At 37.4% G+C, this 27,870-nt stretch overlaps 1 pseudogene; it reads right to left on the bottom strand.

Annotated features, from left to right (window-relative positions):
• Window positions 1-384: 384 nt before the first annotated feature.
• On the bottom strand, window positions 385-27,443 carry LOC115517122 (annotated as a pseudogene).
• Window positions 27,444-27,870: the final 427 nt, after the last annotated feature.

Here is a 27,870-nt window from a genome sequence, read left to right as displayed (position 1 = left end):
ACTCAACCTGAAAGATTTTAAATGAAAATAAACTAGAATTAACAAACATGAGAATTATTTCTCTTTGAATTAGGTATCTAGCACCTTGAGTTTTCCAAAAAAGTACATCTCCCCATGTGTTCACAGTGATGTGGTATAAAAGATCCATTTAATGAACTACTTTAACTTGGATAATATCATTCTGATATGCACTACCAAAATGTTAATTCAGAAAAGCTGATAGTTTTAATTTCTCAATATCACATGATAGAAGAAAGTTTGCATGAGAAAATACTGAAGAGGTAACTTTTAAATACAGATTTCACAAACTCCTGGTGTAACATGGGTCCTATAGCTTCCTCTAGAGTAATAATTGGTTTTCACTGCTTGTTGCTGCCTGTGAAAATTTGATTGCAATAACCCAAATGCTCCTACAAGACTAGTCATATCCATCTGTGCTGTTCTGGCCTCCATAGCTAGCCCTGTAACAACCACTCACAGACTGGCTCTTGAGGCCTCTGGGAGTGGACTGGGCTGACACCCCTATGCATTTCATCATCTGGCTGCTATTCGCCCCATTGCTGGCCCCAGTTATGGAATTCAGGAAAAGTTCTATTATCTGTGTTGCATGTTGGCCCAGTCTTTGGACATAGCTGCCACAGCTTCTTCATGAGTGGCAAACTCAACATTGGCTTTGCCCATCACTCTTCTATCAGGGTTCATCTCAATATGGACTCTCACAGGGTTAAGTTGGAGAGAATAAGCTGTAAATGTTCTCTGTGGCTTTGTATGGCAGCTCTCTCATGTGGACACAGTGTCCGTGGAACTCTGGACAGTGAACTCGCCATCTCCGGTTCTGTGGCCATACAAGCCCAAGAGACAATAACTGAGGTCTCTCCCAAGCAGATCATTGGTGAAACTGCAGCCATCACTGAGGTCTCTGTACTCCTCATAGCCTGCACTGTAAGCACCAGACCTCAACCTCTCCAGGCCTGCTTTCTTGACAGTGCCAATATACCTCCTGGTTGTGCTGGGGAGGTCATAGGGCGCCCGCTGCTGTACAGACATGAACTAAAGAGGGGGATCTGAGTATGACCTAACTTCTTCCTGATGGCTCTTGAACACTTCAATATACCTGTGCCCTATTCTGTCCTTGTGCTTCCATAGGGCCTTTTCAGCTAACTCTGTGAGGCAAACTACACAAAGGCTTCCCCTGTAGTCTTGCCTTCGGAGTCCACAAGCAATGTGATTCCATTTGGCACAATTTTCAACCCTGAGAAGAACTGAACAATTTATTCCATGGTGCATCCAAATGGGAGTCCTCAAAGCTGCACAAAGCCATTGCTGGCTGTGTTGGCACTGTTTGGACCACTGTGCTTCAACACCCAATCCATTTCGGTTCTGTGGGACTTAAACACCTCAATGTACCAGTGTCCCATGCTTTCCCTATCTTTTTTAAGGGCAATTTTTACATCATCTTCTGATTCAAGTTCAACAAAACCTCATCATTCTGCCTACCTTCTCTGGTGTAGATAAAATGAATGCCTGTTTCAAGGATTTGTCAATGGGATATAAGTAGTAAGGAAATTTCATTTTTTTCCTTTTGCCTTTGTTTCCCACATCAGTTCACAACCCTCTCAGGAGCTTTCCTGGTATAATCTGAAACTGAAATAGGCAGAGGGCAGGGAGAGACTGAAGTACAATGCAGGCCACGTCAGGTTGGTAGCTGGTAATTTTAATTAATAATAATAATAAACAATAATATAATAATCACACCCACTCACCAAATCTTAAAAGATTACAAAGAGCCCTAACTGGGCTTAGTCACTTAAAAAAATTTTTTTATGTTTATTTATTTTTGAGAGAGACAGAGACAGAATGTGAGTGGGTTAGGGGCAGAGAGAGAGGGAGACACAGAAGCAGAAGCAGGCTCCAGGGTCTGAGCTGTCAGCACAGAGCCTGATGTGGGCTTGAACTCACGAGCTGTGAGATCATGACCTGAGCTGAAGTCGGATGCTAAACTGACTGAGCCACCCAGGTGCCCTATGGGCTTAGTCACTTTTAAGGTGAAGGTGTTTTCAACATCATATCACCAACTCAAGGCTCATGTCCTTGGAGCAGCCTCTGGAGCAGAAAAGGCAAGCAGAACCCACATTCTGAGGACAGGGGGAGAGGAAGGGAAGGAGCCTCCAAGTTCCTGGGTCCAGTTCATGGTCAATCAGTGGTCATGTCTTTTTTGATCACATTCCCCAACATTCCACCCATTGTGACTGGTTCTTACAATATTATGTGCCCCTCTTTTCTGCAATGGGCTATGAGTGGTCAGCAAGGTGTTTTATTAGTGTGGAAGTGGCTATCTGGCTGCATTGGAGGCACATGTCATGGCAATAGTAGCCATATGTAAAAGAAAATACTGATTAAGGGAATACTTTTTTAAATTAGTGAGAACTTTTTCTACTAAGAGCCAAGGATCCAAACATTAATTTATTAAATCTCCTAGGCTGGGGGTCAGATCACTCAGGGCGTTTACTTGTGTCCTCATGCGATTTAATAAAGATAATACATTAGGAGACTCATCAGTTATGAACACACAGTATTCTGTTTGGATAACAGTACAGGTGACTTCTTGTGAGGCACTAATAATGTCTAAAGCCATCCTATTTTGGAGGACAGTTTTTCTCAATAGAGTAACTTCAGTGTTTAGTAGGGATGGGCTTTGTTGGTTACCATTCAGGGCTTGCTGAGTGAATTTAGTAAGGGCTTCTTTGTGTGCTATAGCATCCTCTAGGCCCATGGAGGGAACAAAGCAGTGACCAAATGATTATATCAAGGAAAAGCAAAGTCTACTTGGCCTCGAGGAAAGGGAGGTTGGCAGCTTTAGGAAGTTTACTTGGTTGTACATATCATGCACGTTGGCCAGGGGAGGAAGCATTATTAGGCATGAGAAGATGAGATGGGGATAGGATAGGCCATACCAGGACCACCAATTTCTCCTCTTTCTCAAAGTGGATATTCCATATCATGCATAGTGCATTTCAGCAAGTCCAGATTGCAGCAGGACAATGGGATTTCAGTGCAGATTGAGTAGATCCCCCTCATACAAGGGTGTAAAGTAACCTACCAACTTGGAAAGATGTCCCATTGCAAATTCCAGTAAGTAATGCCTTTCTCTGGTGTTATGGGGCTTGGAGTTTTCAGCAACATAGCACATGGATTCATGGTGAGAGTGAGGGCAATGGCTATTTCCCATGGCTTCTGCAACTTTTCATGGTTGGTTGCCTTGGCAGGGGTCCTCAGTCTGCATATGGGTCAACAGGCCCTAATGGCTGATTATTTCAATGTATTAAAAGCTGGGACAATACTTTCCTCCATCTGGCCAAAGTGGTTTTACCTGTTAACAATTTAATTTGCTGTTTTAACATTTTATTTATTTATTTATTTATTTATTTATTTATTTATTTATTTTTACACATTTAAAAAAAATGTTTATTTGTGAGAGACAGAGCATTAGTGGGGGAGGGACAAAGACAGGGTGACACAGAATCTGAAGCAGGCTCCAGGCTGTGAGTTATCAGCACAGAGCTTGACACAGGGCTTGAACTCATAAGCCATGAGATCATGACCTGAGCTGACGTTGAATGCTTAACCGACTGAGCCACCCAGGTGCCCCATTTTTTTCTTTTTATTAACCTTGTCACTTGTAGGTTATAGGGGAGATGATCCTCTATTTAATGTCATGCTTTTTTTTTGCCCAGTATTACATATACTAACCTTTGAAATATGACTCTGATTACTATCTATACCATGAGGGTATCCAAACATAGTACTTAATTTCTCCAGTCCCCTAATTGTGGCAGCCTGGTTTACATAACAGTCAGGTAAAGCTTGGGTTAGGCCAGATGTAGTGTCCACACAGATTAGAGCATATTTAGAACCCTAACTCAGGGATAGGAAGCCAATATAATCAATTTACTAATTCCTTACTGGTCAGGAGCTCTGGCAAATGCCCCAGATTCTTTTATTTATTTATTTATTTATTTATTTATTTATATTTATTTATTATTTTTTTCTATGTCTAACTTTTATATTTTAATTTAATTTAATTTAATTTAATTTAATTTATTTTATTTTAATTTACTTCCAAGTTAGTTAGCATATAGCATAACAGTGATTTCAGGTGTAGATTCCTTAGTGCCCCTTACCCATGTAGCCCATCCCCCTCCCACAACCCCTCTAGTAACCCTCTGTCTGTTCTCCATATTTTAAGAGACTCTTATGTTTCGTCCCCTTCCCTGTTTTTATATTATTTTTGCTTCCCTTCCCTTTTGTTCATCTGTTCCGTGTATTAAAGTCCTCATATGAGTGAAGTCATATGATATTTGTCTTTCTTTGAATAATTTCGCTTAGCATAATACCCTCTAGCTCCATCCACATAGTTGCAAATGGCAAGATTTCATTCTTTTTGATTGCTGGGTAATACTCCATTGTATATACATATATATATATATATATATATATATATATATATATATATATATACCACATTTTCTTTATCCATTCATCCATTGATGGACATTTGGCTCTTTCCATACTTTGGCTATTGTTGATAGTGCTGCTATTAACATTGGGGTGCATGTGTCCCTTCGAATCACCACACCTGTATCCCATGGATAAATACCTAGTAGTGCAATTGCTGGGTCATAGGGTAATTCGATTTTTAAGTTTTTGAGGAACCTCCATACTGTTTTCCAGAGTGGCTGCACCAGCTTGCATTGCCACCAACAATGCAAAAGGGATCCTCTTTTTCCGCATCCTCACCAGCATCTGTTGTTGCCTGAGTTGTTTATGTTAGCCATTCTGACAGGTGTGAGGTGGTATCTCCTTGTGGTTTTTAATTTGTATCTCCCTGATGATGAGTGATGTTGAGCATTTTTTTCATGTGTCGTTTGGCCATCTGGATGTCTTCTTTGGAGAAGTGTCTATTCATGTCTTTTGCCCACTTTTTCACTGGATTCTTTGTTTTTTGGGTGTGGAGTTTGATAAGTTCTTTATAGATTTTGGATACTAACCCTTTATCTGATATGTTGTTTGCAAATATCTTCTCCCATTCTGTTGGTTGCCTTTTAGTTTTGCTGATTGTTTCCTTCACTGGGCAGAAGATTTTTATTTTGTTGAGGTCCCCATAGTTCATTTTTGCTTTTGTTTCCCTTGCCTCTGGAGAGGTGTTGAGTAAGAAGTTGCTGCAGTCGAGGTCAAAGATATCTTTGCCTGCTTTCTCCTCAAGGATTTTGATGGCTTCCTGTCTTATATTAGGTCTTTCATCCATTTTGAGTTTATTTTTGTGTATGGTGTAAGAAAGTGGTCCAGGTTCATTCTTCTGCATGTCGCTGTCCAGTTTTCCCAGCACCACTTGCTGAAGAGCCTGTTTTTATTCCATTGGATATTCTTTCCTGCTTTGTCAAAGATTAGTTGGCCAGATATTTGTGGATCCATTTCTGGGATCTCTATTCTGTTCCATTTAATTAAGTGTCTGTTTTTGTGCCAGAATGGCCCCAGATTCTTTTGGCAGTTGCTTTGGGTGTTGTTTAGAATAACTGCACTAGCCAAATTACTGAAACTTAAGGGATATCTGACATCCTCGGAAATATGCCATCTCACCAGGGCACTTAGATGGTCATTCCTTCTCTGCACCCATCTGCTGTATCTACTGAAGTGTCAATGGCTAAAATTTATATCCAAGCCTAAGGTATCAGCTTCCTGATTGCTACATGGTGTCAGTGACTCATGAGCTGGAACATGGAAAACAGTGAGGGCTTCCTTAGGTAGGTTCTTACAGATGGGCCCAAATGTCTCTCTACATATCTTGACCCCACATGGGCTTATTTGTAATCATCCATTTCTTGGCTTTCTATTGTCTGAGCCTTAGGATTAATCCCTTTGGAACAGCCTGGCTGTCAATGCAAAGGGTTAACTGCAAGGGCTCATGAGTAATTACCAGCCAGACTGCTTCTAAGATAAGCTCATTGGTTTCTGCGTTGACTGCTATGTGAGAGGCCCTACCTGGTGGAGTGCTGTGTACAATGCTAGGATCTGTTGCTATATGGAAGTATATCAGATTTTGGCCTCATTCCAGAACTAGGGCTAAAACGCTAAGGGCATTCTTCCCTTCTTTTGTTTCTGCTATAGTGGTACCCATAATTTTTGGAGTCAAAGACATATTTAACTCAAATGCTAGCCATACTTAGGATATGTCCAGAACTTTAATCTGATTCACTAGTATTTTTGCCTTATCAAAAATAGCTCACTGCTTTGATCCCCAGTCTCACATATGCCCTTGTTGGGAAGCAAGAATTCCTGTCCTCTCAAAGGTCCTTCTATCTGGACTCAGAATCAAGTTGATATGAGACAGATTAACTGGAGAAAATTGAATTTAATAGGTGTATGTACATATGGGCAATCCACACAGACATGGAAATTCCAAACACAGACAAAATGATGTATACATGTCATTCTCAACTAACAATAAAGGGGTAGAGGTCTGGGATTTCAGAAGAAAGAATGCACTTCACAGGGTGATAAGGAGAGTAGATGTTTGGTAATGAGATATTTGCTCTACTATACAGATGGGTCAATCAGATAAAATTTATCTCTGTTAATAACCCTATTCTGGGAAAGACCCTCAAGTTAGATTTTTCTGTGTGATTAAAGAAGAGATGGAAGTTTCTTACAGGCTCTCAAGTACCTTTAGCTCAAAATAATCCACATGTCTAAGTGGCATACTCTGGGGGTAGTAGTCCTGTCCTGAACCCTTCAGTTTCTCCATTCAAAACTTCATTGGAAATTTCACATATTAAAAGTTGAACTGATAGATTGTTTCATCTCATTGATCTCTTGTAGTCCTGACAATAGTTCAGTTTAGTGAAACTCATTTCAGGAGGAAGTGATGTAGGTATACTTTCAAAGTTAGGCCTATGGTTCAAGTAATTAGGGATTACATAAGGGGCCTTTCTACTGAAACAAAAGAAAATCAATGGCTAATGATTGGGTCAAATAATAGCCAGTTTCTTAGTTCTGAGTGCTGTTAGTTACAAAGACTTCTAGATGTCAGACTTGAAGCATTTTCAGAGAGTGATGGTAGTTAATAGCAATCTGACAGATCTTCCTTGTTTATAGCTCATAGTCTATGGTGTTTTTTTGAGGGGCCTGTGTCTCCCTCACTCTCTGCCCCTCCTCTGCTCAAGGTCTATGTCTCTCTCTCTTTCTTTCAAAAATAAACACAAAAACTATAATATCTATAAAGATGTTACTGAAACATATTTCTCTATATAATCACCCTCTCTTTTTACGAAAGATAGCCAACTGAAGACTAATTTGCAAAATAAGTCTGGTTAAAAACAAACAAAAAAAAAGTGGACTGATTATTTACATAGGCATAGAAAGAATAGAGATTTACCCAAGGGATACAGGAGTACTGATGCATAGGGCACTTGTACCCCAATGTTTATAGCAGCACTTTCAACAATAGCCAAATTATGGAAAGAGCCTAAATGTCCATCAACTGATGAATAGATAAAGAAATTGTGGTTTATATACACAATGGAATACTACGTGGCAATGAGAAAGAATGAAATATGGCCTTTTGTAGCAATGTGGATGGAACTGGAGAGTGTGATGCTAAGTGAAATAAGTCATACAGAGAAAGACAGATACCATATGTTTTCACTCTTATGTGGATCCTGAGAAACTTAACAAAAGTCCATGGGGGAGGGGAAGAAAAAAAAGGTTAGAGAGCGAGGGATCCAAAACATAAGAGACTGTTAAAAACTGAGAACAAACTGAGGGTTGATGGGGGGTGGGAGGGAGGGGAGGGTGGGTGATGAGTATTGAGAAGGGCACCTGTTGGGATGAGCACTGGGTGTTGTATGGAAACTAATTTGACAATAAATTTCATATTTAAAAAAAAAGAATAGAGATCGACTATATAGACTGTTTAAAACATTGCTGTATCTTTTCATGAGGAATCTTTAGATTGAATTTTTAATAACTTCTTGAGGCCAGAGCCAAGCCCAATATTTGCCATCAGACCTTGCCTGAAATACCTATAGGTTTGAGTGAATTCTCTTCTCAGGACCCCCCAAAATACCCTGAGATTCCTGCATCCTCCATGAAGCAACCTTCTTTACCCACATGGTAAAACTGCTTGAAACTCTGAAAACAAAGTATCAAGCTGATATTTCCAAGGTGGCTTTATTTGCCCCATAAAATCAACCTTAGTTCCTTAAAACTGTCTGGTTATATCTGAACCTATGCAAGTCTTTCTCAGATATGACATTCCAGTTTTGGTAATATAACCAATATTTCCAATGTATACTGTTATGGGGAAGACATATTCTTATTGAACTTATGTAATAAAATATATTTCCATAAAATATAAGAAACTCACTGAAATTTTCTGAATTCTGGAGGGTTGAGGTAAGGAGAAAAGATAAATGTTTCAATTTGTTCATGAAGGTATACTTTGTTCAAATTTCTGTAAGTCAGTTAGCTTAAGAGAAAAAGTTTTCTTACATTTGGAAAAAAATAAAATATTTAAGAAAAGTCATCAATCTTTCAAACAAACCAACCAACAAACAAAAAGTATGTCTCCATCCAGTCCCCTGTTAATACTTGTTCTGCTTGAATCCAGTTTTTCCAATAGTTCTGGGAATTTTTATGATCTTAAGATTATCAGAAGCCTGTACTCAAGAGTTTTTTCCATGAGTCTCATTGAAGATGAAGCACATTTACAAGAAAATTTTATAGAGGCATCTGAGGAAAAACACTGTAAATGATAAAAGCATCTATAAATGATACAAGACTTAAAAATGGCCATGGTTAAAGATCTGATTAGAGTTCATTACAATGCAAATGACAAATAAATTTTGTTATTTTTGTGACATGCAACATTTCAAGGTAATTACATAATGAATTAAATAATTCAGATTTCTAGGAATTTCACATAATTTTAGAATACTTATTTTAATAACATATCTACATAAATATAATCTAAGAAGGTTTAATACCACATCTTTGACAATGTTTTTATGTAAGTTTTAAAAACATTCTTAATGCTTATTTGTTTCTGAGAGAGGGAGAGAGAGAGACAGAGTATGAGAAGGGAGGCATAGAGAGAGGGAGGTGCAGAACTTGAAGCAGATCCCAGGTTCTGAGCTGTCGGCATAGATCCTAATGTGGTGCAGGAACTCACAAACCTGAGATCATGACCTGAGCCAAAGTCAGATGCTCAACTGACTGAGCTACCCAGGCACCCATGTTTTCATGTAGCTTAATATGACAAATAAACTTATTAGTTTAATTTATCACACAAATTTTTTTTTTTTAATATTCCAGGGGCCTGCTAGAAAATTTCAGTTATGTGTAGTCAAAAAACTTTATTTTAGAATTTGTTTTTGGGAAGTATGTAAAAAAAATCTAATATCAAGAGTTTTGAACATTTGAATAAATAGGATCACAATCATTATGAAACAATATTTATTCATTTAACAAAAGTGTCAATAAAAGATATCAAAGGCAAATATGGAAGGTTAAATAGTTGTGAGTAAAATTTAGCTCTTTTGTTTATTTTTAAGTTTTATTTATTTATTTATTTAGGGAGAGGGAGAGAATGCAAGCTGGGGAGAGGGGCAGAGAAAGAAGGAGGGATAGAGAATCCCAAGTAGCTCTGTACATCAGTATGTAGCCTGATACAGGGCTCAAACTCACCAACCAGGAGATCATGACCTGAGCAGGAACCAAAAGTCCAATGTTTAAACAGCTGAGCCATTCAGGTGCCCCAAGTTTAGCTTTTTTAATATTAAGACTAGGACTCCTTAAATAATCAAAGACCTTATAAGCATGATAAACTATTTGGCAAACAGAATCATTATTTTTTTAGGCAGATATCTTTTGTTTACAATTTCTTATGAAAAGCAGCCCAATAATTTAAGAAAACTTTTTACTTTTAACAAAGAGAAAATGAAAACTTTGCACCAATGTATTTTTGATATGGCAATTAATTAATTATTTAAATTTATCCTAATCTTAGCCAGTACGAATCACACCTAAAATTTCTTTCCAAAGACTCTACCTTAATAAAACTTTTACAACTTTCTTTTTTACAATCAGTTCTTGACTTAAACTTTCCCTCTATAAATAACCAGTTTTACTTTAGTGCAAAATTATTTCCTTTTCCTTCAACAAATATGTATTTTTGTTCCTTATCCTTCCCCCCACCCCGAAGCACAGATCTTAATTTCCTCACATACATAGCTGTTCTTCCTATTATTTCCAGTAGTCTTATACACTTATTAGAATTCTTAGTGCTTAGAAACATTAATTTCTAATTTAAACTAAGTAGTAAGCAATCGTGAACTGTTTGTTATACCAGAATCCTTTTTTTCTTTAATTTTTAAAAATTTATTTATTTATTCTTGAGAGAGAGTGGGGGGAGGGGTGCATGAGCAGGAGAGGGGCAGAGAGAGAGGTAGAAAGAGAATCCCAAGCAGGCTCCACACTGTCAGCATGGAGCACAATGTGGGGCTTGAACCCACCAACTGTGAGATCACAACCTGAGTTCAGATGCTTAACTGACTAAGCCACACAAGTGCCCCCAGAATTCTTTACATTAGCAAATTTATGAATATATTTTATAATTTTTATAAACATACTTTATAGTACAATCTTACAATAAATCATAACATGTTTAGTAAGAGACTCAAATTTACCTTTAGTTTTTCTTCTAAAATTGTTTTTAATTTTTATGTTAAAGAGAGAGTGAGAAAGAGGGACAGAGGGAGGGAGAGAGAGAGAGAGAGAGAGAGAGAGTGAATCTTGGGCAGACTCCATGCTCATCACAGAGTCGAACTCAGGGCTCGATCCCATGGCCCTGGGATTATGACCTGAGCTGAAATCAAGAATCAGACGCTCAAATAACTGAGCCACCCAGGCGCCCCAATTTTTCTATAGTAAGACAAAAATAAATAAATAATGTTCAGTACTTAATGCTTTATTACTTTATCTTATTCAAAAATAATCTAGATTATCAACAAATTTGATTTTACTCATTAAAATATATTTTTATGTTGGAATAATACTTGATTATTATATCTCTTTCTCTCTCTCTCTCTCTCTCTCTCTCTCTCTCTCTATATATATATATATATATATTTCTATGGATGGACACCTGGGCTCTTCCATATCTTGGCTATTGTAGGTAATGCTGCTATAACACAGGGTTGAATGTATCCCTTTGAATTAGTGTCTTAGAGTCTTTATATTCTTTGGGTAAATACCCAGGAGTGTGATTGTTGGATCAGAATGTAGCTCTATTTTTAATTTTTTTATAAATCTCTGTGCTGTTTTCCATAATAGCTGTATCAGTTTACATTCCCAACAAAGTTCAAGAGGGTTCCTTTCTCCACATCCTATCACTTCTTGTCTCCTGTGTTGTTGATTTTAGCTTCTGACAGGTGTGAGGTGATTTCTCATTGAGGTTTGATTTATATTTCCCTGATAATGAGTATTTAACATCTTTTTATGTGTCTATTAGCCATGTGGATGTCTTCTTTAGAAAAGTGCCTGTTCATGTCTTCTGTCCATTTTTAATTTGGATTATTTGTTCTTTGGGTGTTGAGTTTTAGAAGTTCTTTATATATTTTGGATACTAACACTTTATCAGATATGGCATTTGCAAATATCTTTTCCCATTTTGTAGATTGCTTTTTTGTTTTGTTGATTGTTTCCTTCACTTTGAAGAAGCTTTTATTTTGGGATAGTCTCAATAGTTTATTTTTGCTTTTATTTCCCTTGCATCGGGGGACTTTTCTAGAAAAAAAGTTGTGACAGGTATGGATCCTGTCAGAGAAGTTACTACCTGTGCTCTCTTCTAGAATTTTCGTGGTTTCAGATCTCACATTTAGGTCTTTAATCATTTTGTGTTTATTTTTTGTATATGGTGTAAGAAAGTGGTCCAGTTTCATGTTTTTTCATCTTGCTGCCCAGTTTGCCAACACCATTTGTTGAAGAGACTCTCTTTTTCCCATTGGATATTTTTTCCTACTTTGCCAAAAATTAATGAACTAGATAATTGTGGATTCATTTCTGGGTTTGCTATTCAATTCGTTACTCTTTATGTCTATTTTTGTACCAGTACCATACTGTTTGGTTACTAAAGATTTGTATATAACTTGAAGTCCAGAATTGTGATGCCTTTAGGTTTACTTTTATTTTTCTATTTTAATTTTTTAATGTTTATTTATTTTTGAGAGAGAAACACACAGAGTCCAAACAGGGGAAGGGCAGAGAGAGGGAAAGAGATTCCAAAGCGGACTCCAGGCTCTGATCCATCAGAACAGAGCCTGATGTGAGGCTTGAACTCACAAACTGTGAAATCATGACAACTGAAATCAGATGCTTAACCGACTAAGTCACCCAGTTGCCCCTACTTTTCTTTTTCAAAATTGCTTTGGCTTTCAGGGTCTTTTGTGATTCCATACAAATTTTAGGATTATTTATTCTAGTTATGTGAAAACTACTGTTGGTATTTTGATAAAGATTGCATTAAATGTGTAGATTTTTTTGAGTAGTATAGAAATTTTAACAATATTTGTTCTTCCAATCCATGACTGTGAAATGTCTCTCCATTTCTTTGTGTCATCTTTAATTTCTTTCATCAGGGTTTTATAGTTTTCAGAGTGCAGGTCTTTCACCTCTTTATTCGTATGTATTTGATTATTTTGGCACAATTATAAATGGGATTGTTTTCATAATTTATATTTCTTCTGTTTCAATATTTGTGTATAGAATTGCAACTGATTTCTGTACGTTGATTTTTGTATCCCTTGATTTTACTGAATTCATTGGTCAGTTCGAGCAGTTTTTTGGTGGTGTCTTTTGGGTTTTATATGTATCGAGTATCATGTCATCTGAAAATAGTCAATTTTTACTTCTTCTTTACCGATTTGAATTCCTGTTATTTCTTCTGCCCTTTTTTCTTGCTCTTCTAAGACTTTTATGATATATTGTTTTGTTTCATGGAATCAGTTAGTTCTCTAAGTCTCCCCTTGTGATCTAGTAATTTTCTTTCCCTTTTTTTTTTCAGCTTAATTATTTTCCATTCTTTTATCTTGTTTCGCCTAATCGTTCCTCTGCTTCTTCAATCCTCTCTGTCACTGCATCTAGTTTATTTTGCATCTCAGTTATAGCATTTTTAAATTCATCCTCGCTAGTTCTTAGGTCTTTGATCTCAGCAGTGAGAGTTTCTCTGGTGGCCCTATGCTTTTTTCAAGCCCAGCTAGTAGTTCAGATATATTGTTTATAACTGTTTTAAGAAAGTCCTTGGCTGCGATTTCTTCTGGACCTTTCTTTTGGGGAGAATTCCTCCATCTTGTCATTTTGGCTACATTTATGTCTTTTGTATGTTTTAAAATCTCAATATGTTTCCTGCACCTAAAAGTATGTCTACATTAAAAAGGGGCCATACACTGTCCAGGGCACTCAAGGAAGTGGTTCTGGTGTATGCTGTGTACACTCTGCTGCTGTGTTTTGGCTGCTCTTTCCCTCACGTTAGTCCTCTGCAGAGCTCCTCCTTGCTTGCAGTGTTGGAATGGTTGGACCTTTAACTAGGTGTGCTTTTATTTGTTTGTTGATGTAACCCTGGGGGAAAAAGGGGGGGTAGTCTGATCCCATAAAAATAAACGGAACAGGAACAACAAACAAACAAGCAAACAGACAAACAAAGAGAGAATCAAAAAACTATAAGGCTGATTTCAAGGAAAAAGAAAGGCAAAATAAGAAAAAAAGAAAGAAAGAAAGGAAGGAAGGAAGAAAGAAAGAAAGAGCACAAGAAAAAAAAAGAGAAGAAAAAAGAAAAGAATAAAATAGCCTAGACAACTCCCCCACCAACAAAAAGATAAAATGAAATGACAAAAAGCAAATAAGAATCTATGAGCCTGGGGGAGGTGGGTTTCTTGGGGGACTCAGTCAGATAAGCATCCAACTATTGACTTTGGCTCAGGTCATGATCTCATGGTTAATGAGTTCAAACCCTGCATTGGGCTCTGAATTGACAGCACAGAGCCTGCTTGGGGTTCTGTCTCCCTGTCTCTCTGCCCCTTCCCCACTTACTCTCTCTTTCTCTCTCTCTTTCACAATAAATAAAAAAATAAACTTAAAAAAAAACAACTATGAACCTGATTCTAAAAGAAAGAAAGAAAAATGAGGTAAAAAAGAAAAAAAAAAAAAGATTTGTGTGTTGGTCCCTGGGGGTTGGTGACTGTGCTGGTCTGGAGGAGAGACCAGCTGCATTGTCTCAGTGTCAGTCTTGCCCCAATAAAAAAGCAGTTGCCGGACAGAAGACCTGAATAGACACATTTCCAAAGAAGTCATCCAGATGGCTAATAGACACATGAAAAGATGTTCAACATCACTCATCATCAGGGAAATACAAATCAAAACCACAATGAGATACCACCTCACACCTGTCAGAATGGCTAAAATTAACAACTCAGGAAGCCACAGATGATGGTGAGTAGTTGGAGAAAGAGGAACCCTTTTGCACTGTTGGTGGGAATACATACTGGTACAGCCACTATGGAAAACACTATGGAGTTTCCTCAAAAAATTAAAAATAGAACTACCCTACAACCCAGTACCTTGAACTACTAAGTATTTATTCAAGGGTACAAAAGTGCTGATTTGAAGGGGTACATGCATCCCAATGTTTATAACAGAGTTATCAACAATAACCAAATTATGGAAAGTGCCCAAATGTCCACTGACTGATGAATGTATAAAAAAGATGTGGTATGTACATATACAATGGAATACTACTCAGTGATTAAAAAGCATGGGATGTTATCTTTTGCAAAAATGTGGGTGGAATTAGAGTGTATTACACAAAGTGAAATAAGTTAGTCAAAAACAAATGTCATATGATTTCAGTCATATGTGGAATTTAAGAACCAAAACGGATGAACATAGGGGAAGGGAATCAAAAATAAGAGAAAGAGAGGGAGGCAAACCATAGGAGACTCTTCAATACAGAGTACAAATTGAGGGTTGCTGGAGAGGTGTTGGGTGGGGGTATGGACTAAATAAATGGTTGAGGGGCATTAAGGAGGGCACTTGTTGGGATGAGCACTGGATGTTTCATGTGAGTGAGGAATCACTGGGTTCTACTCCTGAAACCAATACTACACTGTATGTTAACTCACAAATTTAAGTAAATAAATTTAAAAAAACAAAACAACAAAACAAAATAGGGAATAATAACAACTATGTCCCTGAAATTTTACATATCTATAAGTTCCTTTTTGCTGTTGACAATGAAAGCAATTTGTTTTGCAGCAAAAAAGATTTATAACTTAAAGACAGAGAAAGGATGCAACTTTTATCTCCAAAGAGTTGTGGATATAATTGCTATTTAAAATTTTTCTTTGTATTAAGAGTCAAAAGATATGTAGTATTTTGTTTTCTCATTAATTGATGCTGTATATTATATTTATACATATTTTTTGTTTTTAAAAATATATAAATGTTACATATATTGTTTTATGTTTTTTGTTTTTTCTTCAGGTAAGAGAGCAGAAGAGGGGATTTACTGTACACATATTATATTCAGCCACAAATGAAAACGGAATTAGTCCCGGAAGTCACAGGTCCAGAGCAAAGGACCTGTTTTGGTATGAGCAAGGCAAGTCTCTCAAAGGTTGTCATCATGTTCAGATGGCAATGGATGTTTTAGATCCATTGAATCATACTCTAGAAAGTAGGCATGTAGTCCAACAGTTGATATCAGAATTCCTGGCCTGTGGCTTTCCTTATTTCTGCCCTTGTGGCTCCATGAGTACACAAGCTAGTGGTTTACTTGGATCTCTGCCTCATCTTTCTTCTTTTGTACTTTAGTCTGTGCATTCACTTCTTCCTCCACTTGGTTCTCATGGCACAGAGGTTTCCAAGAAGTTGGCACTAAATATATAAATATATATATTATATAATATATATAATATATATAAATATATTTTTATATTTATATAAATATATTTTTATATTTATATAAATTTATATTTATATTTATATAAATTTATATTTATATTTTATAAATTTATATTTATATTTATATATATTTTACTATATCTTATATCTCTCATCTATTTCTCTCCCTCTCTCCCATCTCACTCTTTCTCTTTCTCGGTCTCTTTCTCTCCCTTCATCTCTTCTTCTCTCCCTCTCTCCCTCTCCATCCTCTCCTCTCTCCTCTCCTCTCTCATTTCTCCTCCTCTCTTCTCTCCTCCTCTCTTCTCTCTTGTTCTCCTCCTTGCTCCTCTTCTCTCTTCTATATTACATAGTTATATTATATAATATATATAATATATGTATCATCTTTGGCATCTTTGGCATCTTAGTACCATCTTTTTGGAAACCTCTGTGCCATGAGAACCAAGTGGAGGAAGAAGTGAATGCACAGACTAAAGTATAAAAGAAGAAAGATGAGGCAGAGGTCCAAGTAAACCACTAGCTTTATTACTTATATATTACTTTATACATGGGGCATGAATTTACAACCCTGAGATCAAGAATCACATTATCTACTGACTGAGCCAGACAACCACCCCCACAATACTTTTTTAAAATGTTTATCATTTTCAGAGATTCCACCTCTTAGCATCCTAATTAAGATTTGTCACAACTTCCCTGATCTTACTCCATGGCATCTTGTGCCCTCCTAGCTTTACAAGACAGCACACTAGGGTCTTTAAATTTTTATCCTGTTCTCCCATCTTGTCCACCAGCCCTAAAGCCATCAACCTAGTGGACACTCTCATACCCTTTTCTAATCTTACCTCATTTTTAAATTTCTAGACATGAGCTTCAGCCTACAGCCTGGCATTGGTGGCCAGCTGAACTGACCATAGTTAGAAGCCATCCCACTGCAGCTACTATGTGTTTTCCTTCCTTGCTGCAGTGTGCAATTTGCAGTTTTTCCAACAAGCACATTAGACTATGTGGCATTGTCCAGGGGTCCTTGTACTCATTCAGCAGTCTACAAGTATCTGAAATTTGGGCCACCTCTCCCCACACAGAGGTTGATGGCCAACTCAAGATTTCCCCATGGATGCCTCTTTCTTGAGTCTAGTGTCTTTGTTTTCCTGGTGACTCACCAATTGTAGGTTAACAACCCTCTCAGGAAATTTTCTGGTGTAATCTGAAACTGGACCCCATATGTAGAAGACAGGGAATACTGAAGAAACACATAGACCACTCCAGGTTGGTAGGTGGCAATTTTAATAATCATAAAGAAACTTACATAGGAAGCTTGTCTTAGGGGACAGCAAGATGAATTGATCCCCACATTCACTCACCAAGCCTTAAAATTTATAAAGAGGCCTTTAAGGCCTCAATCACATGGGCTCAATCACATATATTATGCAGGTATTTTGTCACATCATCATCTCAAGGCTATGTACTTGGAGCAGCCTCTGGGATCAGGAAAGGGGGGGCGAAATTCACATTCCAAGGCTAGGAGAAGGGAAGTGGGGGGGGAGCCTCTGTGTCTCGGTTCCACTTCATGGGTCATTTGGTGGTCATGTTTTTTTTTTTTTTTTTATCATGTCTCCAAACATAAGCGACCTTAATTATGCCTTCAGTGTCTCTTCACCTTTGTCATATAACATATCATCACGGTAGTGATATCCTTTACCACATTGGCAGGTTCCACCCACATTCAAGGGGATGAGATTGCATAATAGTGTGACTAATTGTGGGTCAGTCTAAAGTGTTTCCACCATTGGCAATACACTTCAGGCACCATCTGTTGTACTGAAAACACACACTAGTCGTCTCATCAGACCAGCTGGTGATTTAACGCTGTATCAGGTTTTCCCTGTTCCAACTTAGGTTATGATTCTGCTATGCAAAGAATACACCTGGAAAGAGCTGATGCATTCTTTGTGTCCTTATCATGTACTTAGAAGCTTCCCCATGTAAGTAGAACTATACGTGAATATTTTATATCTGAATTTATTATAATATTATTATTGTTATATTATTATTAATTATTGAGGTCTTATGTGGGGAAAAAAAAGCCTTTATTACCAACATCTTCCATATTTGGTTTTGAAAATCCTGGTAATTTTCCTTTCCCACTGACATCTCCGTGATGACGATATGGGAGTTCTTCAAATACAGAGCCTGTCTTTTGCTATTCCTGGTCTTGGCTTATGGCCGTTCCAAAGCATGGGATATTTAGATAGTGCCAAGAGTAATGTGAAATACTTCAGTGTTGTGCCCAAAGAATAAATTGCTATAGGACAAAAAGATGATGTAAACAATAATACAAAGAGAGCATATTTGTCTTTTTTTTTCAGAGAGCATATTTGTAAAGGCAATATATTTTCAGTGATTTTACTGATACTCAAGGAAATGTTTATTCTTTATATTTGTTAATATATTTGATTCCCAAAAGATTGAATGAGGTAATCATTTTTATTATTTTCATATAATAGATAAGAAAATGAAGCATAAGTAGTGAGATGGATTATATAAGTACTCCATATTCCTAGGTCTAGTAAGTGTGCATCCAAGAAGACTTTACAATGAGCTAATTGGGTATATTTACCTCCATAGTTTCAACAATGGCCATACTATAATTACAACTAAAGAAGCACTGGAGTTAAGGCATTGTCACCCTCTCCCTGCAGAAGCAGGAAATATGACTAACACAGTAAGTTAGTTGACCTGTGAGCAGCCTTAGTTCAAGTATAGTGTTAATAAGGGAAGATGCTGGTAATATGGTAAAACCACATCCCTGGTGGGCAGGAAGACAAGAAGACAACAGTAAGACAGTTGTTCCAATGAGATATTGGAAGTAGGTGGAAGTCTCTTAGGAGGATTTTCCTTCCAGAAGAAGGCAAAGCTCCATAAGAAGAAAGGTTTTGCCATTGGTCCTTCACACTGTCATTTTATTCCAGACTGAAAAAGGACAGAAGTCTCTACTTACCACTACCATCTTATAATGTGACTCAAGAAGACCAAGGAGGAACAGGTAGACATTGAGACAAGAGGAATGGAATCTAAGAAGAGAATGAGTCCTCAGTAGTATTGCTGACACACCATTTCAATCCTTTCCTGTTTTTCCTAGGATTGCTTGTTGCAGGTGAGTGATGAATCCACTCCATGTTAAGATAACTCAGATACATGTTTATGTTTCTCACAGAAAAGCATACTTGTAAAAAGAGAAACAAATAAAGCTTATCTCCCTGAATGATGCACTCAGAAAATGCCCAGTTCCTTTATAAATCAATGCCAGTTGTGTAAATGTGAAAAAATCAGACATTCCTTAGGAAGCTTTTGCATAGAAAATGGCAAACTGAATGTCTTTTGCTCTATTCTCTTCATACATTGCACTTCTCCTTGATAGCATAAAAACCAGATCAAATTTACTACCCATGAAATACAACATGAAGATGAAGGGCTACACATTAAATATGGAGAAAATGGAATCTAGAAGGTGTCTCGGTCCCTGTTGGCATGTTTGATCCACAACCCCAGCCCTGGTCTGTCTCTCTAAAGATTTCATGTTGGCATAATAAAGATTAAACAATCCATTAAAAAAATTCCTGTTAGTTAACATACAGTGTAATATTAGTTTCAGGTGTACAACCCTGCCTTACAATACCCAGTGCTCATCATGATAAATTCACTCCTTAATCTCCATCACCTATGTAACCCATCCCCCAACCACCTCCCTTTGGTAACCATCAGTTTGTTCTCTATAGTTATGAATCTGTCTCTTGGTTTGCCTCTCTCTTTTTTTCTCCTGTGCTTTTTTATCCATTCATCAGTCAATGGATATTTGGGCTATTTCCATATTTGGCTATTGTCAATAGTGCTGCTATAAATATTGGGGACATGTGCCCTTTGAATCAGCATTTCTGTATCCTTTGGATAAGTACCTAGTAGTGCAATTGCTGGGTTGTACGGTAGTTCTATTTTTTAATTGTTTGAGGAACCACGATACTGTTTTCCAGAGTGGCTGCACCAGTTTGCAATCCCACCAGCAATGCAAATAGGTTCCCCCTTCTCCAAATCCTTGCCAACATCTGTTGTTTCCTGAGTTGTTAATGTTAGCCATTCTGACAGGTGTGAGGGGGTATCTCATTGTGGTTTTGATTTGTATTTCCCTGATGATGAGTGATGTTGAGCACCTTTTCATGTGTCTTTTCATGTGTCTGTTAGCCATCTGGAAGTCTTCTATTCATGTCTTTTACCCATTTTTCACTGGATTGTTTTTTTTTTGGGTGTAGAGTTTGGTAAGTTCATCATAGATTTTGGATTCTACCCCTCTATCCTATATGTCATTTACAAATGTCTTCTTCCATTCCATAGGTTGCCTCTTAGTTTTGTTGATTGTTTCCTTCACTGTGCAGAAGTTTGTTTTTTTTGTTTGTTTGTTTGTTTTTGTTTTTTTTTATCTTGACAAGGTCCCAATAGTTCATTTTTGCTTTTGTTTTCCTTGCCTCTGGAGACATGTCAAGTAAGAAATTGCTGTGGTGAGGCCAAAGAAGTTTCCTGTTCTCTTGTAGGATTTTGATGGTTTCCTGTCTTACATTTAGATGTTTTAACCGTTTGGAGTTTATTTTGTGTATGGTGTAAGAAAATGGTCCAGGTTCATTCTTTTGCATGCTGTTGTCCAGTTTTCCCAACATCATTTGCTAAAGAGACTGTCTTTTTACCATTGGGTATTCTTTCCTGCTTTGTCAAAGATTAGTTGGCCATATGTTTGTAGGTCCATTTCTGGTTTCTCTATTCTGTTCCATTGATCTATGTGTCTGTTTTTGTGCCAGTGCCATACTGTCTTGATGATTACAACGTTGTAATGCATCTTGAAGTCCAGAATTGTGATGCCTCCTTTGGTTTTCTTTTTCAACATTACTTTGGCTATTTGGGGTCTTTTCTAGTTCCATACAAATTCTAGAATTGCTTATTCTAGCTCTGTGAAGAAACCTGGTGTTATTTTTATAGGGATTGCATTGAATATGTAGATTGCTTTTGGTAGTATCGGCATTTTAACAATGTTCATTCTTGGGGCACCTGGGTGGCTCAGTCGGTTGAGCATCCAACTTCAGCTCAGGTCATGATCTCACACTCTGTGAGTTTGAGCCTCGCGTCGGGCTCTGTGCTGACAGCTCAGAGCCTGGAGCCCGCTTCATATTCTGTGTCTCCCCCCTCTCTCTGCCCCTCCCCTGCTCATGGCTCTGTTTCTCTCTCTCTCAAAAATAAAAACATTTAAAAAAATGTTCGTTCTTCCAATCCATGAACATGTAATATTTCTTTCTATTTTTTTGTGTCTTCTTCAATTTTTTTCTTAAGCTTTCTATAGTTTTCAGCATACAGATCTGTTACCTCCTTGGTTAGATTTATTCCTAGGTATTTTATGGGTTTTGGTGCAATTGTAAATGGGATTGATTCCTTGATTTCTCTTTCTGCTGCTTCGTTATTGGTATATAGAAATGCAACTGATTTTTGTATGTTGATTTTATATCCTACGACTTTGTTGACTATATGTATCAGTTCTAGCACTTTTTTGTGTGTGGAGTTTTCCATATAGAGTGTCATGTAGTCTGTGAAGAGTGAAAGTTTGACTTCCTTCTTGCTTATTTAGATGACTTTTACTTATTTATTTTTTGTTATTTATTTATTTATTTATTTATTTATTTATTGTCTGATTGCTGAGGTTAGGACTTCCACACTATATTGAATAATAGTGATTAGAGTGGACAAATCTGTCATGTTCCTGAACTTAGGGGGGGAGCTCTCAGTTTTTCCCCATTGAGGATGATATTAGCGATGGGTCTTCCATATAAAGCTTTTATGAATTTGAGGTATGATCCTTCTATCCCTACTTTCTTGAGGGTTTTTATCAAGAGTGTATGTTGTATTTTGTCAAATGTTTTCTCTGCATCTATTGAGAGGATCATGTGGTTCTTGTCATTTCTTTTATTGATGTGATGTATCACATTTATTGTTTTGCAGTTATTGAACCAGCCATGCATCCCAGGTATAAATCCAATTTGGTCATGGTGAATAATTATTTTAATGTATTGTTCGATTCTGTTGGATAGTATCTTGTTGAAGATTTTTTCATCCATGTTCATCAGGGAAATTGGTCTGTAGTTCTCCTTTTTAGTGTGGTCTTTGTCTGGTTTTGGAATCAAGGTAATGCTGGCTTCATAGAATGAGTTTGTAAGTTTTCCTTACATTTCTATTTTTTGGAACAGCTTCAAAAGAATAGATGTTAACTCTTCTTTAAATATTTGGTACAATTTCCCTGGAAAGACATCTGGCCCTGGACACTTGTTTGTTGGGAGATTTTTTATTATTGATTCAATTTCTTTACTGATTATGGGTCTTTTCATTTATTCTATTTCTTCTTATTTCAGTTTAGTGGTTCATATGCATCTAGGAATTGGTCCATTTCTTCTAGATTTCCCAATTTGTTGACATTAATTGCTCATAATATCCTCTTATTATTGCTTGTTTTTTCTGTGGTATTGGTTGTGATAACTCATCTTTCATTCATGACTTAACTTATTTAGGTCCTTTCCTTTTTCTTTTTGATCAATTTGTCTAGGGGTTTATCAATTTTGTTAATTCTTTCAAAAAACTAGCTCCTTGTTTCATTTATATGTTCTACTGGTTTTTTTTTTTTAATTTTGATACCATTGATTTCTGCTCTAATCTTTATTATTTCCCTTCTTCTGTGGTTTTGGGGCTTTATCCAAAACCACAAAGGTGCCGGTTCTTTTTCCAGAATCTTTACGTGTAAGTTTAGTTTATTTGAGCCCTTCTTCCTTCTTCTAGGAAGGTCTAGATTGCTATGTACATCCCTCTTATGACCAAATTTGCTGCATCCCTGAAGTGTTGGTCTGTCGTGTTTTCATTTTCATTGGCTTCCATGTACTTTTAAATTTCCTCCTTAATTTCTTGGTTAACCCATTAATTCTTTAGTAGAATGTTCTTTAATCTCCAGGTATTTGTGGTCTTTCCAAATTTTTTCTTGTGGTTGATTTCAAGTTTCATACACTGTGGTATGAAAATATGCAAGGTATGATATCCATCTTTTCATGCTTGTTGAGAGCTGATTTGTGACCCAGTATATATGATCTATTCTGGAGAATGTTATTTGTGCACTCGAGAAAAATGTGTATTCTACTCCTTTAAGATGAAATGTTATGAATATATCTGTTAAGTCCATCTGGTCCAGTGTGTCATTCAGAGCCATTGTTTCTTTGTTCATTTTCTGCTTAGATGATCTGTCCATTGTTTTAAATGACGTGTTGAAGTCCCCTACTATTAGCGTCTATTATCAATGATCTTCTTTGTGTTTGTGATGAATTGATTTATATATTTGGGTGCTATCCAGTTAAGGGTATAAATACTTACAATTTTTACGTCTTCTTAGTGGATAGATCCCTTAATTATGATAAAAAGCCCTTCTTAATATGTTACAATCTTTCTTTCAAAATCTAGTTTGTCTTATATAAGTAGAGCTACTCCTGATTTCTTTTGATGTCCTTTAGCATGATAGATGGTTCTCCACCCCCCTTACTTTCAATCTTCAGGTGTCTTTAGAGCTACACTAAGTCTCTTGTAGGCAGCATATAGATGGATCATGGTTTTCTTTTTTAATGCATTCTGACACTCTGTCCTTTGATTGGAGGAGTTAGTCCATTTACATTTTGAGTGATTATTGAGGGGCGCCTGGGTGGCTCAGTGATTTGAGCATCTGACTTTGGTTCAGGTCATGATCTCATGGTTCATGAGTTCCAACCTGCTGGGCTCTGTGTGGACAGATCAGAGCATGGAGCTTCCCTCAGATTCTTTGTCTCCCTCTCTTTGCCTTCCCCTGAACATTCTCTCTGTCTCTCTGTCTCTCTGTCTCTGTCTCTGTCTCTCTCTCTCACTCACTCAAAAACAAATAAACATAAAAAAACCCTTTAGAGTGATTATTGAAAGATATGAATTTAGTGTCTTTGTGTTGCCGGTAGAGTTGGAGTTTCTGATGAAGTTCTCCAGTCCTTTCTAGTTTTGTTTCTTTTGTTATTTTTCGTTTTTTTCTTGTCTTTTCTCCACCCAGTTCCCCCTCAAAATTTCTGGCAAGGCTGGTTTAGTGGTCACAAACACCTTTAGCTTTTGTTGGTCTGGGAAAGTCTTTATCCCTCCTTCTATTCTGAATAACAGCCTTGTTATATAAAGAATTATTGGCTGCATATTTTTCCCATTCAGCTTGTTGAATATATCCTGCCATTCCTTTCTGGCCTGCCAAGTTTCTGTGGATAGATCTGCTGTGAACCTAATCTATCTTCCCTTGTAGGTTAAGGACTTCTTTTTCCCTTTTGCTTTCATAATTCTTCCCTTATCTCTGTATTTTGTGAATTTGACTATGATATGCCTTGGTGATGATTCATTTTTGTTGAATCTAATGGGAGATCTTTGTGCTTCATGGTTTTTGATGTCTATCTACTTCCCCAGATTAGGTTAGTTTCTGTTGCAATTTGGACACATAAACCTTATGCCCCTTTTCTCTCTCTTCATCTTCTTGGACTTCTATTATTAGAATGTTAATCCTTTGTAATAAATTACTGAGTTCTCTAAGTCGTGTGTCATGATCTTTGCCTTTTTTTCTCTTTGTTTCCCTGCTTCATTATTGTCCATAATTTTATCTTCTATCTTTCTGATGTCCTGCTCTGTTTCATCCATCCTTGTTGTCGTGGAATCCATTCCAGATTGCATCTTGGTTATAGCATTTTTAATTTTGGCCTGACTAGATTTTAGTTCTTTTATTTCTGAAGAAAGGGATTCTCTGGTATCTTTTATGCTTTTTTCAATTCCAGCTGTTATTCTTATAATCATGGTTTTAAATTATAGTTCAGACATCTTACTTATATCCATGTTGATTAAATCCCTGGCTGTTATTTCTTCTTGTTCTTTCTTCAGAGTGAATTCCTTCATCTCATTTTGGAGGAAGACAAAAATTAATACAATTGAAACAAAAACAAAACAAAAATCAAATAAAAGAAGTTATATCTTGGTGTGTTTCTGTCTGCTTGGTGAAATAAGTTTGGTAGAATAGAGAAAAAAGGGAAAGGAAAGAAAAAGAAGTTAAGAAAAAAATTAAAAATTAAAAAATAACAAAATAGAATAAAATAAAATAAAGAAAATAAAATAGGATAAACAATTTAAATAAATAAATATATAAGATTTAAAAAAGAATTTGTTCTTTCTGTATCCAAGAAAGAGAAAGGAAAGAAAGAAAAAAATAATTTAAGGAAAAACAGAAACAATGAAAATGAATAAATAAGTGACCCAGCAAACAGAATGAAACTTAGATGAAGTTACATCCAGTTTCCCCTAGAACTTAAACTTTAAAGCACACTATAGTCTATACACTAAGCAGGTGAATGGGTTTGTGCTAGTCTTCTGGGCAATGTGTCTGGGGGGTGCAATTGGGTGGGTCATGGTATAATGGCTCCATTCTCCATTAGTTGGTGCTGCTTAGCTTACTGGGGTGGATCCATGTGCGTGTGCACATATGCGTGCAAGGTAGAGGTGAAAATGGCTGCACCCAGATCCCCAGTCTCTGGTGAAGGAAGTTTGTGCCCTCATGACCCGCAATCAAGCACCCCTACTCTGTCTCAGGCCTCCATCCACTTCCTGACTCTACCATGTCCGTTTCCAAGCTGTCTGCCTGCTCAGCAACACTTCCATCAAGAGTTTTATCTCCGATAAGGTTGTGTTCAAAAACCTCACACTTCAGAGACCCCTGTGGCTGAAACCCGCACTGACTCTCTGTGGAAGGGTCTTGCTAAGCAATGGGTGGGTGTTGGCTTGCCCCAGAATATGTTCATGTGATTGCTCAGTGGCAGAGTTTCAACGATTACGGCAGATCACAGCATAGCCATCACCAGGTTGTGCCGTACTCTTGGCATCTTTGTCCCAATACCAGAAAACGTGGCTGTTCTCTGGGTTCTGCTGGGAATGTTGCCCAAGGGGAGGCTCTATGGCCACTGTTTATAGAATCCTGTTGGTATTGAAATGCTCTCCTTTCTCCCTGTCAATGGTTTTATGGAACATTTTTGTTGTTGCTCAGTACCCTGTTAGTGTTCTCACTCCAGCTATTTTTTGGGGGAGTGCTTTCCTTGAGCAATCCCCATGTGCCACACTCTCCCCCTTTCTCTTTCTCTCTGTCCTCTGTTCTGCAAAATTAGCTCCCTGCCCTCCATGAATTTTCTCTTTCCCAATTCACCTCTCTCCACTGCATACTTGCCATGTTTTGTGGCTCAAGCTATGAAGATTTTTGTGTTAATCCTCAGGTAAATTTCCTAGGTGTTCAAAAGTTTTGGTACTAATCTAGCTGTGTTTTAGGGAGAAGACAAGCTCAGGGTACCCATACCATGGGTTAACCATGTTCTGCCATCTTAACTCTTGTCCCTAATAATTAGAATTTTAAATCAATATTCTCCTTTCTATAGAAAGAAAACCAGGACATAAGCAATGGTTAACTTTCTGGCATGTGCTACATTTTGTAGTAAATTTATGGTTACATCATTTCATAAATTTCTATGCCTTTTACAGACTACATTTTCTCATGTTTAGAAATATCTAATACATTAAGATTCTCTATGCCATATGAAAACAAGATGCCAAGAATACGTAAAATTATGTTCAACAATTAATATTTGAATATTTTCTCTTACATTGACATTATCTAGGTATTCAGTGATTACACATTGTTTCCCTTAACAGTAAAGCTTTAAGGTTTCAAGTTACAAAAATGTATGTTGAACTATTTTTACATAGATATTACGAAACACAATTACCATAAAGCATGTTATAAAACAAAACACTATACAACATAATTATTGAAAAATTATAAATTTACTTTGACTATAAGAGCTGATTCCATAAAACTCCTAGGAAAAAAATAGATACCTTGAGAGAGAGGACAGTGGAGTAAGAAGACTTTAGGATGGCCTCCAGAAATTTACCTGAAGACTAACAGAACAAACTCCACAACTAAAGGTAAAGAAGAATCTACACTGAAGAAGGTAGGAAGTGTGGAGATGTGGTTTGGGAAAAAAAAATATGACTGCTTGCTGTGGGGAGGCAGCCATGGTCATGGAGAACTGCAAGAGACAGACTAACATGCAGAGGAGTGCACTGGGAAGTTGAATCCCACAACAATTAGCTTGGAAAGTGAGAGGGGCTGAATTTTGTGAGTTCGTGCAACCAGCAGAGCTTAAAACCTTGAGTTCTAAAGGTCAGTGGGCTTGGAATTAGGAGAACCTGGAGGCAGTGAGGCTTCTCTTGGAGAGAAGGTAGGGTAAACACCCCACAGACATGCAGCATGTAAAGAAACATCTGAAGAGCACCTGGGGCATAGAGTGAGAAGGTCATTTGATCATCTCAGAGCATGTCCCAGGGAGGCAGCATTCATGCAGACCCCTCCAGGAGCAAACTGGCAGGTGCCATTTACTTACCCCAACCTACAGCATAAGCACATCACCCACACTGTCTGTCTAACTTACACCAAGACCAACCCCTGCCCTTGTGCTTTGGTGGAACCACCCTTCCAAGTCACTCTTGACACATTACAAATGTGGATGGGTCCCTCCCCAGAGACCCACCTATATCCCTGCACAAACTTCATCTCCTGACTTGGGAGTTTTACTGGGCCTTGATTCCAGTGGAAGTGTTAACAGGTCTCATTTCACAAGCAGACAAGAGCACAACTAATTAAAACTTGCCACATTCAGACCAGGACAAAACAGTGCCCACTGCAGGCAAAAGGAG

The sequence above is a fragment of the Lynx canadensis genome, chromosome B3 (genome assembly GCF_007474595.2).
Source record: "Lynx canadensis isolate LIC74 chromosome B3, mLynCan4.pri.v2, whole genome shotgun sequence".
In the NCBI taxonomy this organism is placed as follows: Eukaryota; Metazoa; Chordata; class Mammalia; order Carnivora; family Felidae; genus Lynx; species Lynx canadensis.
Note: the sequence above shows the minus strand (reverse complement) of the source record. Positions and strands in the feature narration are given on the sequence as shown.